The sequence below is a fragment of the Mizuhopecten yessoensis genome, unplaced genomic scaffold (assembly GCF_002113885.1).
Source record: "Mizuhopecten yessoensis strain PY_sf001 unplaced genomic scaffold, ASM211388v2 scaffold10885, whole genome shotgun sequence".
Lineage (NCBI taxonomy): Eukaryota > Metazoa > Mollusca > Bivalvia > Pectinida > Pectinidae > Mizuhopecten > Mizuhopecten yessoensis.
Genome location: NW_018408770.1, coordinates 853,711 through 866,293, shown reverse-complemented (window position 1 = coordinate 866,293; position 12,583 = coordinate 853,711). Strand labels below are relative to the sequence as shown.

The 12,583-nt window shown below is 36.2% G+C and overlaps 1 protein-coding gene across 12 annotated transcripts in view; it reads right to left on the bottom strand.

Moving 5' to 3' along the window:
- LOC110463285 overlaps positions 1–12,583 on the bottom strand; it is a 102,984-nt gene that overhangs the window by 41,973 nt on the left and 48,428 nt on the right. For 6 of the 12 annotated variants that reach the window (XR_002464367.1, XR_002464368.1, XM_021517761.1 and 3 more), the window contains exons 1-2: positions 4,883–5,200; positions 1,444–1,553 (exon numbers count right to left, since the gene is read on the bottom strand). The gene's annotated coding sequence lies outside the window, so the exon portion shown is untranslated. The other 6 variants (XM_021517763.1, XM_021517764.1, XM_021517765.1 and 3 more) reach the window with 4 other exon arrangements.

The window sequence follows — 12,583 nt, the reverse complement described above, 5'->3', positions numbered from 1 at the left end:
GTGACGGTGCACAGATCTGCATAATATCACTGCTGCACTACAGCTGTACTCAGCAGCACAGCATCATAGCTTTAATTTGCATGTATATACGGTAAATATCCCTATAAAGATGTCTTCTTAAACAAAATGACAGTTTTTAACATACAAAAGACTTCATCCTTAATTGGTTTTTCAATTAATTTTCTATTGCAAAAGGAATTTCATAAAAAAATAAAAAAATAAAATTTAATTTAAAGTTGTTTATCAAAATTCAAACAAGAAGGATATGTACGGTGATATTTGTACAGTTTTGACGTATAACGCAGCAATCCCCATTACTGTATACATGATACTGATTACACTATTACACTAGTATTTGCATACAAAACTGCTCTTTTATCTCAATGACATTTCAAATAATCATTGACTTATCTGGTAGGATGAATCCCTCATTAGTTCTCATGGAGCACTCGTAAAACTTGTTTACAAAGATAAATGTCACTACACTTTTCTTCAACAGACCTAACTTATATCATTTCCAACACTTTTAATAACCTTCCACAATTTATGTGTAGAAAACATATTGGGAAAAACATTATGCACAATATTCCTGCGAAACACTGACAGCAGAAAGAAATACTGCATGGTTGCATAATATACACCATTATGCAAACAAAACATGACAAGAATACAATATAAATGTACTTCATGGAAGAATTGCAATGTAAATTACTTGTACATGGGATATGTTAGATAATCACGTAACTTTGCCATATCTATCTCCACCGCCCCCTCTAAACCACTGCCCCCTCCCCCAACCTGCACCCTCCTCCCGACAGATGTGCTTCCATCTGTCACTGACTGTTCCACCAAATTAGTCCCTACATCATTCAACTACTGCTCATCGCTTCATGACCTGGTACCATTTTTATTTTTGTTTTATTTTGCATGCCTACAGACAATGTCTGTAACCAAGGATATGTATCCTGTATCTACCTCACAAAACTCTTCTATGGTTTGGCATTATCAAGCAGATTCCTTATAGTAGATAATTAGCTTATCAAGTCTGAGTGCCTGAAAGTCTCACAGCTGACAGTTCTGCCTAGGTAAATGGTCAACAATGATCATTTTAGCATACCACGAAGAGTATTCAAATCTTCAGGAATGCCAAATGACCAATACCCTGTCTGGAAATGTCTTTATGCAATAATGAGTTGAGACATGCCATGCTCAATCCTAAAGTACAGTAAGGCACATACTATCAGAATGTATGTTCAAAATAATACAATTTTTTGAAAAGTAAGTTCTCCGAGAACCTGTTTCACGTTATAGATTCAGGGAACATGATGGTATAACGTACAATATGTAACATTTTCCCAAAAGAAGCTGTCAAACTTGGCATGATATGAAAACCCAATATTGTCAATGCTGATGGGGCCATGCAGACATTCAAAGAAAACTTACCAAAGATTGGGTAAATCCCCTTGAGGAAGAAAACAGCACAGGACCACAGTACAGCTCCTGTCACTAAACTAGCCAGTTTGTGGAGTGGTCCCTCCTATTATACATACGTCCTGGAAAGATATATAAACGGTGATAGTGCAGTGTGTATACAACACATGTCTACTGCATGCATGTGACAGATGGCTAAAGGATAAGTAACCCTACACCAACACACGTAGAATTCTAACCCTTATCACATGGCCCCGTCATCAAGTTTCTGTGGGGGTGCACACTTTCTGGTACAAAACAAGTGGTTGGTTTTCATTCCCATATCCATGTTTTCTGTAAAATTACCAGATAAATGGACTTATCTGCACTTACGCTCCAAACAAATACCGCTTAATTTCTTTTATTGTCGTCTATTAGTAATTTGAATACTTAGTCTTTGTCTCCAACTTTATGGAAAGTATTGCATTTGCCTTCTGTTTTCTGTCAAACATTTTTTTATTTTATTTAAACAGATGAATTTGAAACAAACTTTTATTGTTTCAACTACTCAAACAACCATTAGAGACATTAACACGAGCACATTTTGATATGGTTGGGAAAGTCAGTGAGGAGATATCGAGCACGATGACTTTAAGACAACCTTGCATACATAACTTACCTGATAATGCTGTGTGCCGTTTCTGTCACGAATATATATATCAAAACTGTTCAAACTTTGTCAATTTTACTTTGAGCACAGAATTTATGAGATTTAAAATTGAATTCACAATCTAGTATGAAACAACATTAACCAAGCCTGCGATATATTTTAGATAATTCTGGACCCCGGCTGCGAACACCAAAGCATGCTGAATATTTACAAATGACTACACCAATATTATGACGCGAGTATATTGCTTACCTTACAACAATGCTTCAGCATTAAATCCTCTAAAACAGGACAATGTAAGCCGGGAAACATGATATAGATGACACGCGAGATAAAACCTCGGCGCTTGGCCTGGTTTCCAACTCCGACATGATTGGTTATATTGACGTCAATGTGTATCTTTCACTTATAGATCTAGTCAATACAGGTAAATAAACACAATATAAAAAGCTGATCACAACCCTATCTGTGCAGTATGATCAATGGTAGCAATCCTATCCTGTCCCGTAACGTCTTCTATCACAGCCTTTTTAATTTACATAACTTAGTCATTTAAAATATATATAACATATCTGATGTCAATAATGCACAAACTTCGCCGGTATCCAGTACCTATATATATATTTAATTCCAACACAAGGACTTCTCAATGTTTTCTTTATATATATATATATATATATATAGCTGATATAGATCTGGGTGTGTACTTAATTCCTGATCAATTGATCAATAATCTGTGGTCTGGATGTTGGTGTTTACCTCAGGCTAGCACTATAAATCAGCCCCAGACAAGATAAAATTTACATCTGCCATTAACTGGCATCCAACTTACAATATTAATTTAATGATTTCCCCTGTCCCTCTGGCTATGTGTTTTACTCACCTGAGGACAGGTGAAGACGGGCGATTGTAAACAAATATGACTGGACAGCACACCTGTATAACACCCTGAATATTTGATGAGCGTAAGAACCTGTTTAGGGCGATATCCTAATTTTTTGCCTACAGGTACACATAGGTATAAATGCTGAGTATCAATTACAGGGATATAGATGTATTAGCATAGTTTTTATATCTCTCCGCCCTCGACCACCGGAGTAACACCATCATAAACACAGGTAAGAAAACAGGTTCTACAAGTGTCTAGTTTTATGTACAGTTACACAGGTACACTATGTATTACTGTTATNCCCCCCCTCAACCCTCAACCCCTCAACTACACACACAGCCAAGCAAAATATCTACTGCAATGACCTTGCAACAACTATTTTTTTTAAATTTTACAAATACACCAATGTTTCCTCTTACCTGCCACAGTACAATAGGCCGTATTCTGTAAGTGTAAACATATACCCCTTTAAGTCAGAAAAGGACCCACCTTTTTTAGGAGTGTAACAAAAATGTTCCAGCGGTCATTCAAATCCAGTCAGGTAGAAAATCACATAGAAAAAGTCTGTGCCAAAAATATGTCCCATTTCCTATTTTAGATATTCACACAAAGTAACAAATAGGTTTGTTAAAACTTAACAGGGGTGTGTATAAGCAAGTGTATCATAAAACAGACCTCACTAAGGTATTCCAATTATCAGCCTTACAACAGCAGGTATCACATAAAATCCAAGGAAATGAAGCAATCATGAGACACATTAAGGCTACATGTTTTTTCTTGGCTGCTAAATTGTGCTATAGATCGGGAGGTGCGTTGTACATGTGGTTGGGTTAGACTGGTGTGGACAACCTAACCCTCCTCCATGAAGTGTTACACAGAGGGTCAATGAGCTGCAGCCAGGTGGAAAATCTCATGGAGTGACCTTGCAAGAATTAAAGCTAGGGAGTATTATCAATGGACAAAGGGAAGGGTATGTGTGTTAGAGACACAATCCAGTCGACCCTCTAATCTTTGCTTTGGAGCTCTGTTAAAGACATACTGCAGTCCACCAGAAATCTCTGTCAAGTTCCCTACACCTCCCATAGTCAGACAGGGAGGTAGGTGGTAGTACATGCATGGTGACAGATCCTTACATCCGTCCCCACGTCTGGTTGTAAAGAAGATCCCTCATTTAAGTAGGAACTAAGGTTGTCCCTTGGCCTGCCCTGGTTGTAGAACAGGTCTCCAGTCACAGAGGAACATGGGGTACGTGTCCCTTCCCAAATGTCTGGTATGACAGGAGTTTCCACAGTCAGAAAAGTACTTTGGTCATCCCTCCCTACCCTCCAATACAACAAAACTCTCTCCCTACCCCCTTGGTAGGACACTGGGTCCCACGGTCATTACAAGTATACTAATTATACACCAGCTCTACCTGGGCCTTTATGTGTTATGAACCTATCATAGAGCTAGTGTTACAGGCAAATAAACACTTCATCAGCACCCATTATCTCTGTAGCCAGCACACTAGTAAACTGTAGTGTACCAGGCTCATGTAAGTATTCCAGGTAGTTACACCTGGTAATCTCACCTTTGTTGTTGTTCAGGTATCCTAAGTATGGTTTATGAATCATGTCCCACATATATCACACACAGACCAACTGAAGTATATGTCACAATATACATAATGACAAATCAGAACTTCTGTCCGTTTTATCAAAACATATCGCGTACAGGCACTATATTTTCCACATGTAATACAATATTTCATTGGGACCGTTCATGAAAGACTGACTGACTGTATGTATAAATGTCCACGTACATTGTAGTCACCCATTCAGACTTGTAGAGTGTGAATGAATGTCTTCATATTAAGTCCCTATAGTAGTATAATCTGGACTATTTTAAGCTGGTGTGTCACCTGCTGACCTTACCTGTATTGGGGTCCTAATAAGCTATCCTCCCGACAAAATATCCAACACGGTCCTTAGAATACCAACATACACATTCTGTGATACGCATAACTTGTAATGCACATACACATGCCGAGCCTCCAGTATATATAAATATATTACGTCTGTTCCAGCTCACTGATCAACGCACAGGTAAATATATCTCCAAACGTTACTCCAACAGTCCTTCATTACACCTGTGTGATGAATAGTACTGTTTGGCCGGAGACTGACCATTCAAATGACCAGGAAATGAACAATTTAGGCACTAAACACACCACCTCCACACCAGACCCTATATCTTACCTGTCTGTCCAGCGCTGCTACAGGTAATTACCGCAGAGGTGACCATATGGTTTACAAAGACCCGAGGGCAAACATGAAAATTGGAGAATCGCTGGTGTACAATAGGATGTTACCTGAGATTTAAGTTAAGTGTAGAAACTATTGAGGAGAGCTGTGTAGAAGTTAACTCAGCCATGACGCATCCATTCATATGCTAAGTACCTATCACTTATTATGTCTCCCTCCAAGCTCGTTTCTTCAATGCAAGACTCCTACAAAACGGGCCAAACCTGATACTGCTTCAAATAACGTGGACTTATCTTTAAAGGTTGGTCGACAAAATTACCATACCATGTAAAGGGATTACTTCAACAGGAAATCAATAGTGCTAAATAAACTTGGGCAAACTTTTTATTTTCTTGGGTGACTCTTCAACGTGACATCAATCAAACAGAAGAAATCCAGACTATAATACTTCAACTGAATCTAATCCCAAAGCTACCCTATAACACACACGATCATATTTCGGTATGTTTTGGCCAATTCCTGAAATGATATAGCAGAAATTTAAAGGCCTATTTATATAACATCGATAACTCTTTTATCTTCATTTTTTTTCTTGGATTACATGTTCTTTCTGCTTATGAAATCATGTTATATTAGGTCCGCCAAGGATATAGGCAGGTTTACAAAGAAGACAGAAATAACATTCAATTATAATCTGAATGTAAACGTTCAACTTTCTGTAGACTCCTGTATGGTTGAAATATTCTCGATTCCCTTTCAACTCTGGACATTTTTGATATTTTGATCTCTTTACATCCTTTTTATCTAAAATCAAAATTATAAAGAATCTAAACAACTTCAACTAACACACCTATTTTCCATCAATTTTATCCAAAAATATGAACAATTAATTCAAAATTGCGTGTTATGCCAAGTAACTTTCCCTTATACTCTTTCATCCACTGCAACCAGAAAAGCTGGCTTGTATACATGAGAAAGATTAGAAGGGGCAATTGGAGATGAAGAATCAAAACTACTCTTCAAAACAGTCAATACACAGCCAGAGGTACACTGCCTGATAGATCAGTCAAACAACCAAGTCAATACCCAAAGTTTCAAGGACATGAGCAACCCTCGAGATAAACCATGTTCTCCAGATAGCTTTTGAAGAAAACACTGAAATATGCACACTTTTATCAAAAAGTCATTTGAGTCAAAGAGATGATATAAATTTTCGGCATTAGAGTTTAAATTGTCTCTATAGGGCAAAGATTGTCATGGAACTATTGTACCTTGGATGGTTGTGATTTCGCTCCTATATATATACTTGCCGAGTCTCCTTACTTTGAGAAGGAAGGGGGAAGACTAATTTCCGACATCTGAAATCAGCAAAATTCCTTACATTCTGTATTTTCCTCAAATCAATTAAGTTCATTAAATAGAACAGCTGAAGGTAATGAATTTTAGATAATTACATCAATATTTTCCAAATTGCAGGTGTATTGTAAGTTCATTCTGTAGATTTTTCCAAACAGCGAACAAATCTAAAAGGTTGCCAAGTATCCGAATTACACATACTTTGTAATCACTTTTGATGCAGCAAGTTCATATTCATGAAAATAATGCCCTTTCTGAAAAATTGAAAATATGCTATAGATGTGGCTCATTTGATTAACAAGTGTAGCTCTAGACCTGCTGTACTGTACGAGATAACAATGAGTCACGTATTAGCTTACAAAGCCCATTGGGATGGGACTTCGAGGCTCATCAACATACATTCATATTGATTTATAATTCATACCGTTGCTATAATGATTTTTTTTCCATGCATGTCAATAGAATAATGTTTAAAAACACAGAAAACACAAGAGAACCCATCTTTAACAGAACACAATGTACTCGTATGTATATTAGTTTATCAGTACCATCACACCTTTGTCACCTCACAGGAAATACATTAAGTCAAGTAAATCATTCAACTGCAGTAAAATATTATCATAATGATAAACACTATTAGGCTGGTCAAATCAGCCTGACCTGAATCTCTGGCCTGTGACAGATATATGCCTACCACTGCAGGGGACCCCTGGACAAGATGTCATCGTCCATGAAAGGGCCACACCAGAGGCACCAATAACCTAGCAGTCCCACCAGCCTAAATAAATCTAACTGTTTATGGCCTAAGGTGTTCAGACAATTTAGAGAACATTAATGCAATTTTCATGTAAAATAATGTACTTTGCTTTACAGAGTGTCAGTGTGAGTGCTAAATTGTATGGGTGTAAACTTGTTCATAATGATACTGATATCATACTTGCCTCAGGTTTTTAATGGTTCGATCCACACAATAGCTAGTAAAAGGCAAATGAATATTGAAAACCATTCAGTGATTTACTACCCTCTATAACCACAGGGCCCTGACTGCCTTGTCAACTGGGAAAATATAACAGCACTATTATGAACTTCTGAAGATTGCATATTTTCTTAGAACACAACAACAAACAACACTCAAATCACAATTTTAGTCAACATACTTAATATACTGTTGTTTGGGAGAAATAGGAAATTTCATTTTAACTTTCATTTTCATTTTCCTCAGAATAAATGAGTGGGTTGAAAGAAATATATTATCTACAGGAAAAGACAGGAAATTTGGCACCAAATATACTCCCAAAAAATCACTGACAATTAGACACCTGCAGAATACAAATTTCTGTGTAATGGCTAATTAGTCTGGTCACCGACATCACCGACACTAAAATCACCGTTTCATCTCCTCTAAACAAGAGACAAGAGTACAGGAATAGGTATCAGATTCCAATGATGACAGAAGCATTAATAAAGCAGATCTCGAGGCGTATCTTTACTTTAGTAGCTCCTATCAAATAACAAAGACAGACATACACAGGAGATATGATAGGTTGGATTACAATGTAGCCTTACAATTTATTATCCTCTAAAGATCGGTTCCTATGGATTCAAATATATATAAAGCATTCTGGTTATTTTTTTTTTAGTATCATGCAACCAGGGAAAGAACATTCAGAACATAATTACCAGAATTATACTGATGTGCTGCTGGTTAGCTTATAGTCCGTTAAATTTCAGATGGAATTTTGAAATGTTTTAAAATGTCATCAGTTGACTTCACAATATCATACTCAGTTTCCATTTTTAAGACATTGAAAAAAGACAATAATGCTTCAAAATGCTGCAAATCAGAGAGAAAACTCATAGAGTGTCAGAATATCCTGTAATTAAGAAGCACAGCTTAGATCATATATCATATTTACCACATAATGAGAGCACTTGGTTGTTTTAGCACACCTTTAAATGTTGGGGCATGTGTGTGTGGGATGGGGGGGGGGGGGGGGGGGGGGGGGGGTGCTCATTAGGTTGATTATATGCTGTAGGAAATATCAACATCTAATTGGTGTATCTTCCTTGAGACAAATGCCATTAATGCACCAACAGGTTCTACACACACTGTGACTGAAAAGATTGTCGTTTCCATTCAGATATCATGACAGAAACCCATTCCACTTTCTATCACTATTTTCAGAAACGATTTGTTACCAATAAGGAAAGACCTTATATACATGATATATTTGCAAAAAGTGATTTGACAGCAATATATAAAACTTATATCAATTTTGACAGAATTTCAAAAACTTCATAAAAACCATCAAACATGTGTTTATCAATAAAATGACCTGGGTTTTGGGATAGCATTTTACCTCAGCATTAGCGATTTAACCATTACGGATATACATCTAATCTGTCAGCCAACAATCCCGTTCATCACATTTATTTCCATACCAGAATGACTCTCTGCACACCATGGCTAAATAACAATATGTTTGAAGCAAATTGTGCCATTGGTGTTTTTTTTTTAATATGAATAATCATATTACTATCAATTTATTTCTAGGCAGATAATTTCCCTATGAGTTATCTCGATATAAATGAGATTTTTGTCTGTATCTTCTCATTAATTTTATATCGAGAACAAAAGAGGAAGCCTTAGTGCTGATGGAGATATATCTGACAGTTATCATCAATTTGTCTCATCTTAATTGGCTCAGCATGTTCCTCAGGGTTTACATGTAGTAAATAGACTGAAATCTTGATAACTATAAAATCCTTTTCATAAGAAATGAAAGAACCTTCTGAACCATGTCCTTTTAAAATGTGCCCAACGGAACAGAGATGAGTTGGTTGTCAATTATAACCGTCCTTTCATCCTAGTAAAAGCTCAGTTATAATTCAATAGGATGGAACAAGGAAAAGTCTTCAAAATGCTCTATATAACCCTTTCAGTTTTCTTCAATAATTTTGTTCACCCAATAAACCTGAACATTTGTTTTGGATAAGTAGTGTTTGAGTCAGAGTTATCAAAGCTCCTAATGGTATGTCATGACAAACACAATGTTCTGGAAATTGATGTATGACAGAATTATCATTATTTCCATGATAGAGACTTTGTCAATAACCAGTTGACATGCTTTCCTAAGTTACTTGGGGAACAAAAATAACAGAAATTCTAAAAAAATTGCAGTACCGTAAAAACCCATGTAATTTGCGCACCTGTGTAATTTGCGCAGGTACTTTTTGAGGCTGAAAATCGGGAAAAAAGGTTCTACTCGAATATTTTTGCGCACCCAAAAAATCTGGGGAAAAAACGATGTTCATGCTCCGAAAATCGATCTCTGAATATATTTTTTTTAAATATATTTCTATGATTTTTTTTTCAATGATGTAAAATGATATTTAAAACCAAGAAGAAACTACGTAAAATGTGTATTTTGTTGCTTGTTTTCTTTGAATTATCTGATCACACATGACACACACGTGTGCGCATATCGGCATACATCAATTCATTTTAGCAATATTTTACATAAAACATTTACTTGCTTACAAAAACATATCAATTAATAAGTAATTCGATGTTTAGTAACCGCTGGTGCATATCTCCTGGTGAAAGACATAATTAGATACCTTTTATTGATCATAATTACGATCAGTGAGAAGGGCTCATCATGGCGGCTTGGGTTACGTCACTTCAAACCAGGTCATGTCACAGTTCAGTTTGGCCACGGAATTAGATTATCTAAGTCCGTGGTTTGGCGATATTTTTTTACAAATTACAATGCAGTAATGAGCTAACACTATCTCTGTGATTACCCGTTAACAATAGCTCTACTAATTGAAATGATTTGCAGTCGCGATCGACGGACCGTGTTGTTGTTTTTTTCACTCGCCAACACGTGGCGTGAATTACGAAGCCCTACTGCATTGTCATAACTACAGACTGATTTGACTGATAAGGGATTATAAAAAATATGTTTATACTAGAAGCGTGGACAATCAATACATCCTCTTCAAATCTACTCCAAGGAAAAAAATAGTTAACGCAGACTATTTTTACGATGCTTCATTTAATAAATATTGAAATAATTCACGAGGTTATTATCAATCACGTGTTTACGTAATGTTAGACGCGAGATCAACATGAAAGTGAGCCGGAAACAAACCAAGCTATACGTATACGCATAGGCGATTTGAAAAAACTTACAGAACTTACATAGAACGGAGCTTAAATTGAACAACTACATTTTCGTAATAGTATGGGGAAATGCACCGAGATGTCGAAACGTAATGTCGTAAGTTGATCGGCGATTCTCTTGCATAGGAATTTGGCTAAACTTTTTTTGTTAACGGTTACCTATTTATTAATACTTTTCACATAAACTCACATAACAACACATTATGTATCTTTTATTAATGTTTGACATAAATAAATTTGTTGATCGTCATTTTTCTTAGAGTTCCGTGTACCAAGGGACATAATCCAAGATGGCGATCTCTCAGAATCGTCGATCTTTTCCTGAAAAAAACTTGAATTTTTCAAAACCTGTGTATTTTACGCACCCCCCACTTTGGGTATTAAATTTCTGAAAAAAAAGTGTGCAAATTACATGGGTTTTTACGGTAAATCATATGCTACAGGATCTAGCAAATTAATCATAGCTATCAACTCCTGGAATAACTCAAACTCCAACCAGAATTATTACCTTCTTGACATTGCCAAGAACAAAGATTAATTAGTCCAGCTATTTTTCCAGTACTCCATAGTTGTTCTCAGAGTCCTAAACTAATGACACATCAAGTCAAATTTTTAAATCTCAGAACATATAACCATAATTTATATTTTTTATTTGTTGTTGCATCTCTTAAGAAGAAGAGTTCGAATTCGGTCTGAATTTTCTGACAAGGAGAGTTGCTTGCCCACTTACCATAGCCAAGGGATATCTCTTAGAAAGAAATATATATTTATTATCATTTCTTTATTAACAAAAACCTCTGCCATGGGGATATAATCACCTGCCTGCTGGGACCTCTTGTTTTTAAAGCAGGGAGCTTATCCACTGCCTTGGTGGTCATCATATTAGCTATGCTAATACCTGATTTTTTCTGCAATATTGCTGGGGATAATTTTAAAATATTTCAACTCCCTAAAAAGGGCATTAAATCAAGAATTGTTCTTGCATGATTATCATGGAAAAGGCAAATATTTAACAGGAAAATACTTTTCAAAACCTGTATAACAGAAAATGGTGGGATTTCCTCCCTTAGCAGAGTCTGGATTCTACCACAGGTAACAGGTTTTTCTGTATAACTATTATAGAGAGTTAAACCTGTTCTTATCTGTGTAGGTTGTAATAAGGTATGTATAAAGTGTATACTATAACAGGTGCCCCATGTTTAACTGTCACTTCCACATCTGATGGACCATTTGTTACACATACCAGAAACCTCACCATCTCCCACCTGTATAGAGCTAACACACCCTCCCAAGCCTCTGGTGCTGTACCACCAAACATCTATCATCCAACATGACAACAGTACACAATACTGGACATCAAATTCTACAATACTTTTACCATGTCATATTTTATACTAAAACAAAGTTGCATCCCCACAGGCATTTACATATGTTAGACACCTTGCTCTGAAAGATTTTAAAATTCTCTTGTTATACCTACATTAATATTAAAATGAAATGTACACCTTTTCCCTCTTATCTCGATCTTGTATCCCACTCTATATCTACCCCACAGTCCTTTCTAGAAACAAACGCACATTTTTATTAACATTCAAACAAATGAAAAATAGCAAAAGAAAACCAATAAAAGGATTTTCAAGGTTATCATGCAATAATAAAATTCTAATTAATACATATCTCAGGTAGAATATTAGTAAGCTGACTGACCTGCATCTTTACTACCGTGCCATCTCCTTTATTATGAGGGACGGACTGGAGCAATGTTTGCCAACTAAGTAGTCCCCCCCCCCACACCTTATCTCCTGTTTTATACTTTGTTACTTACC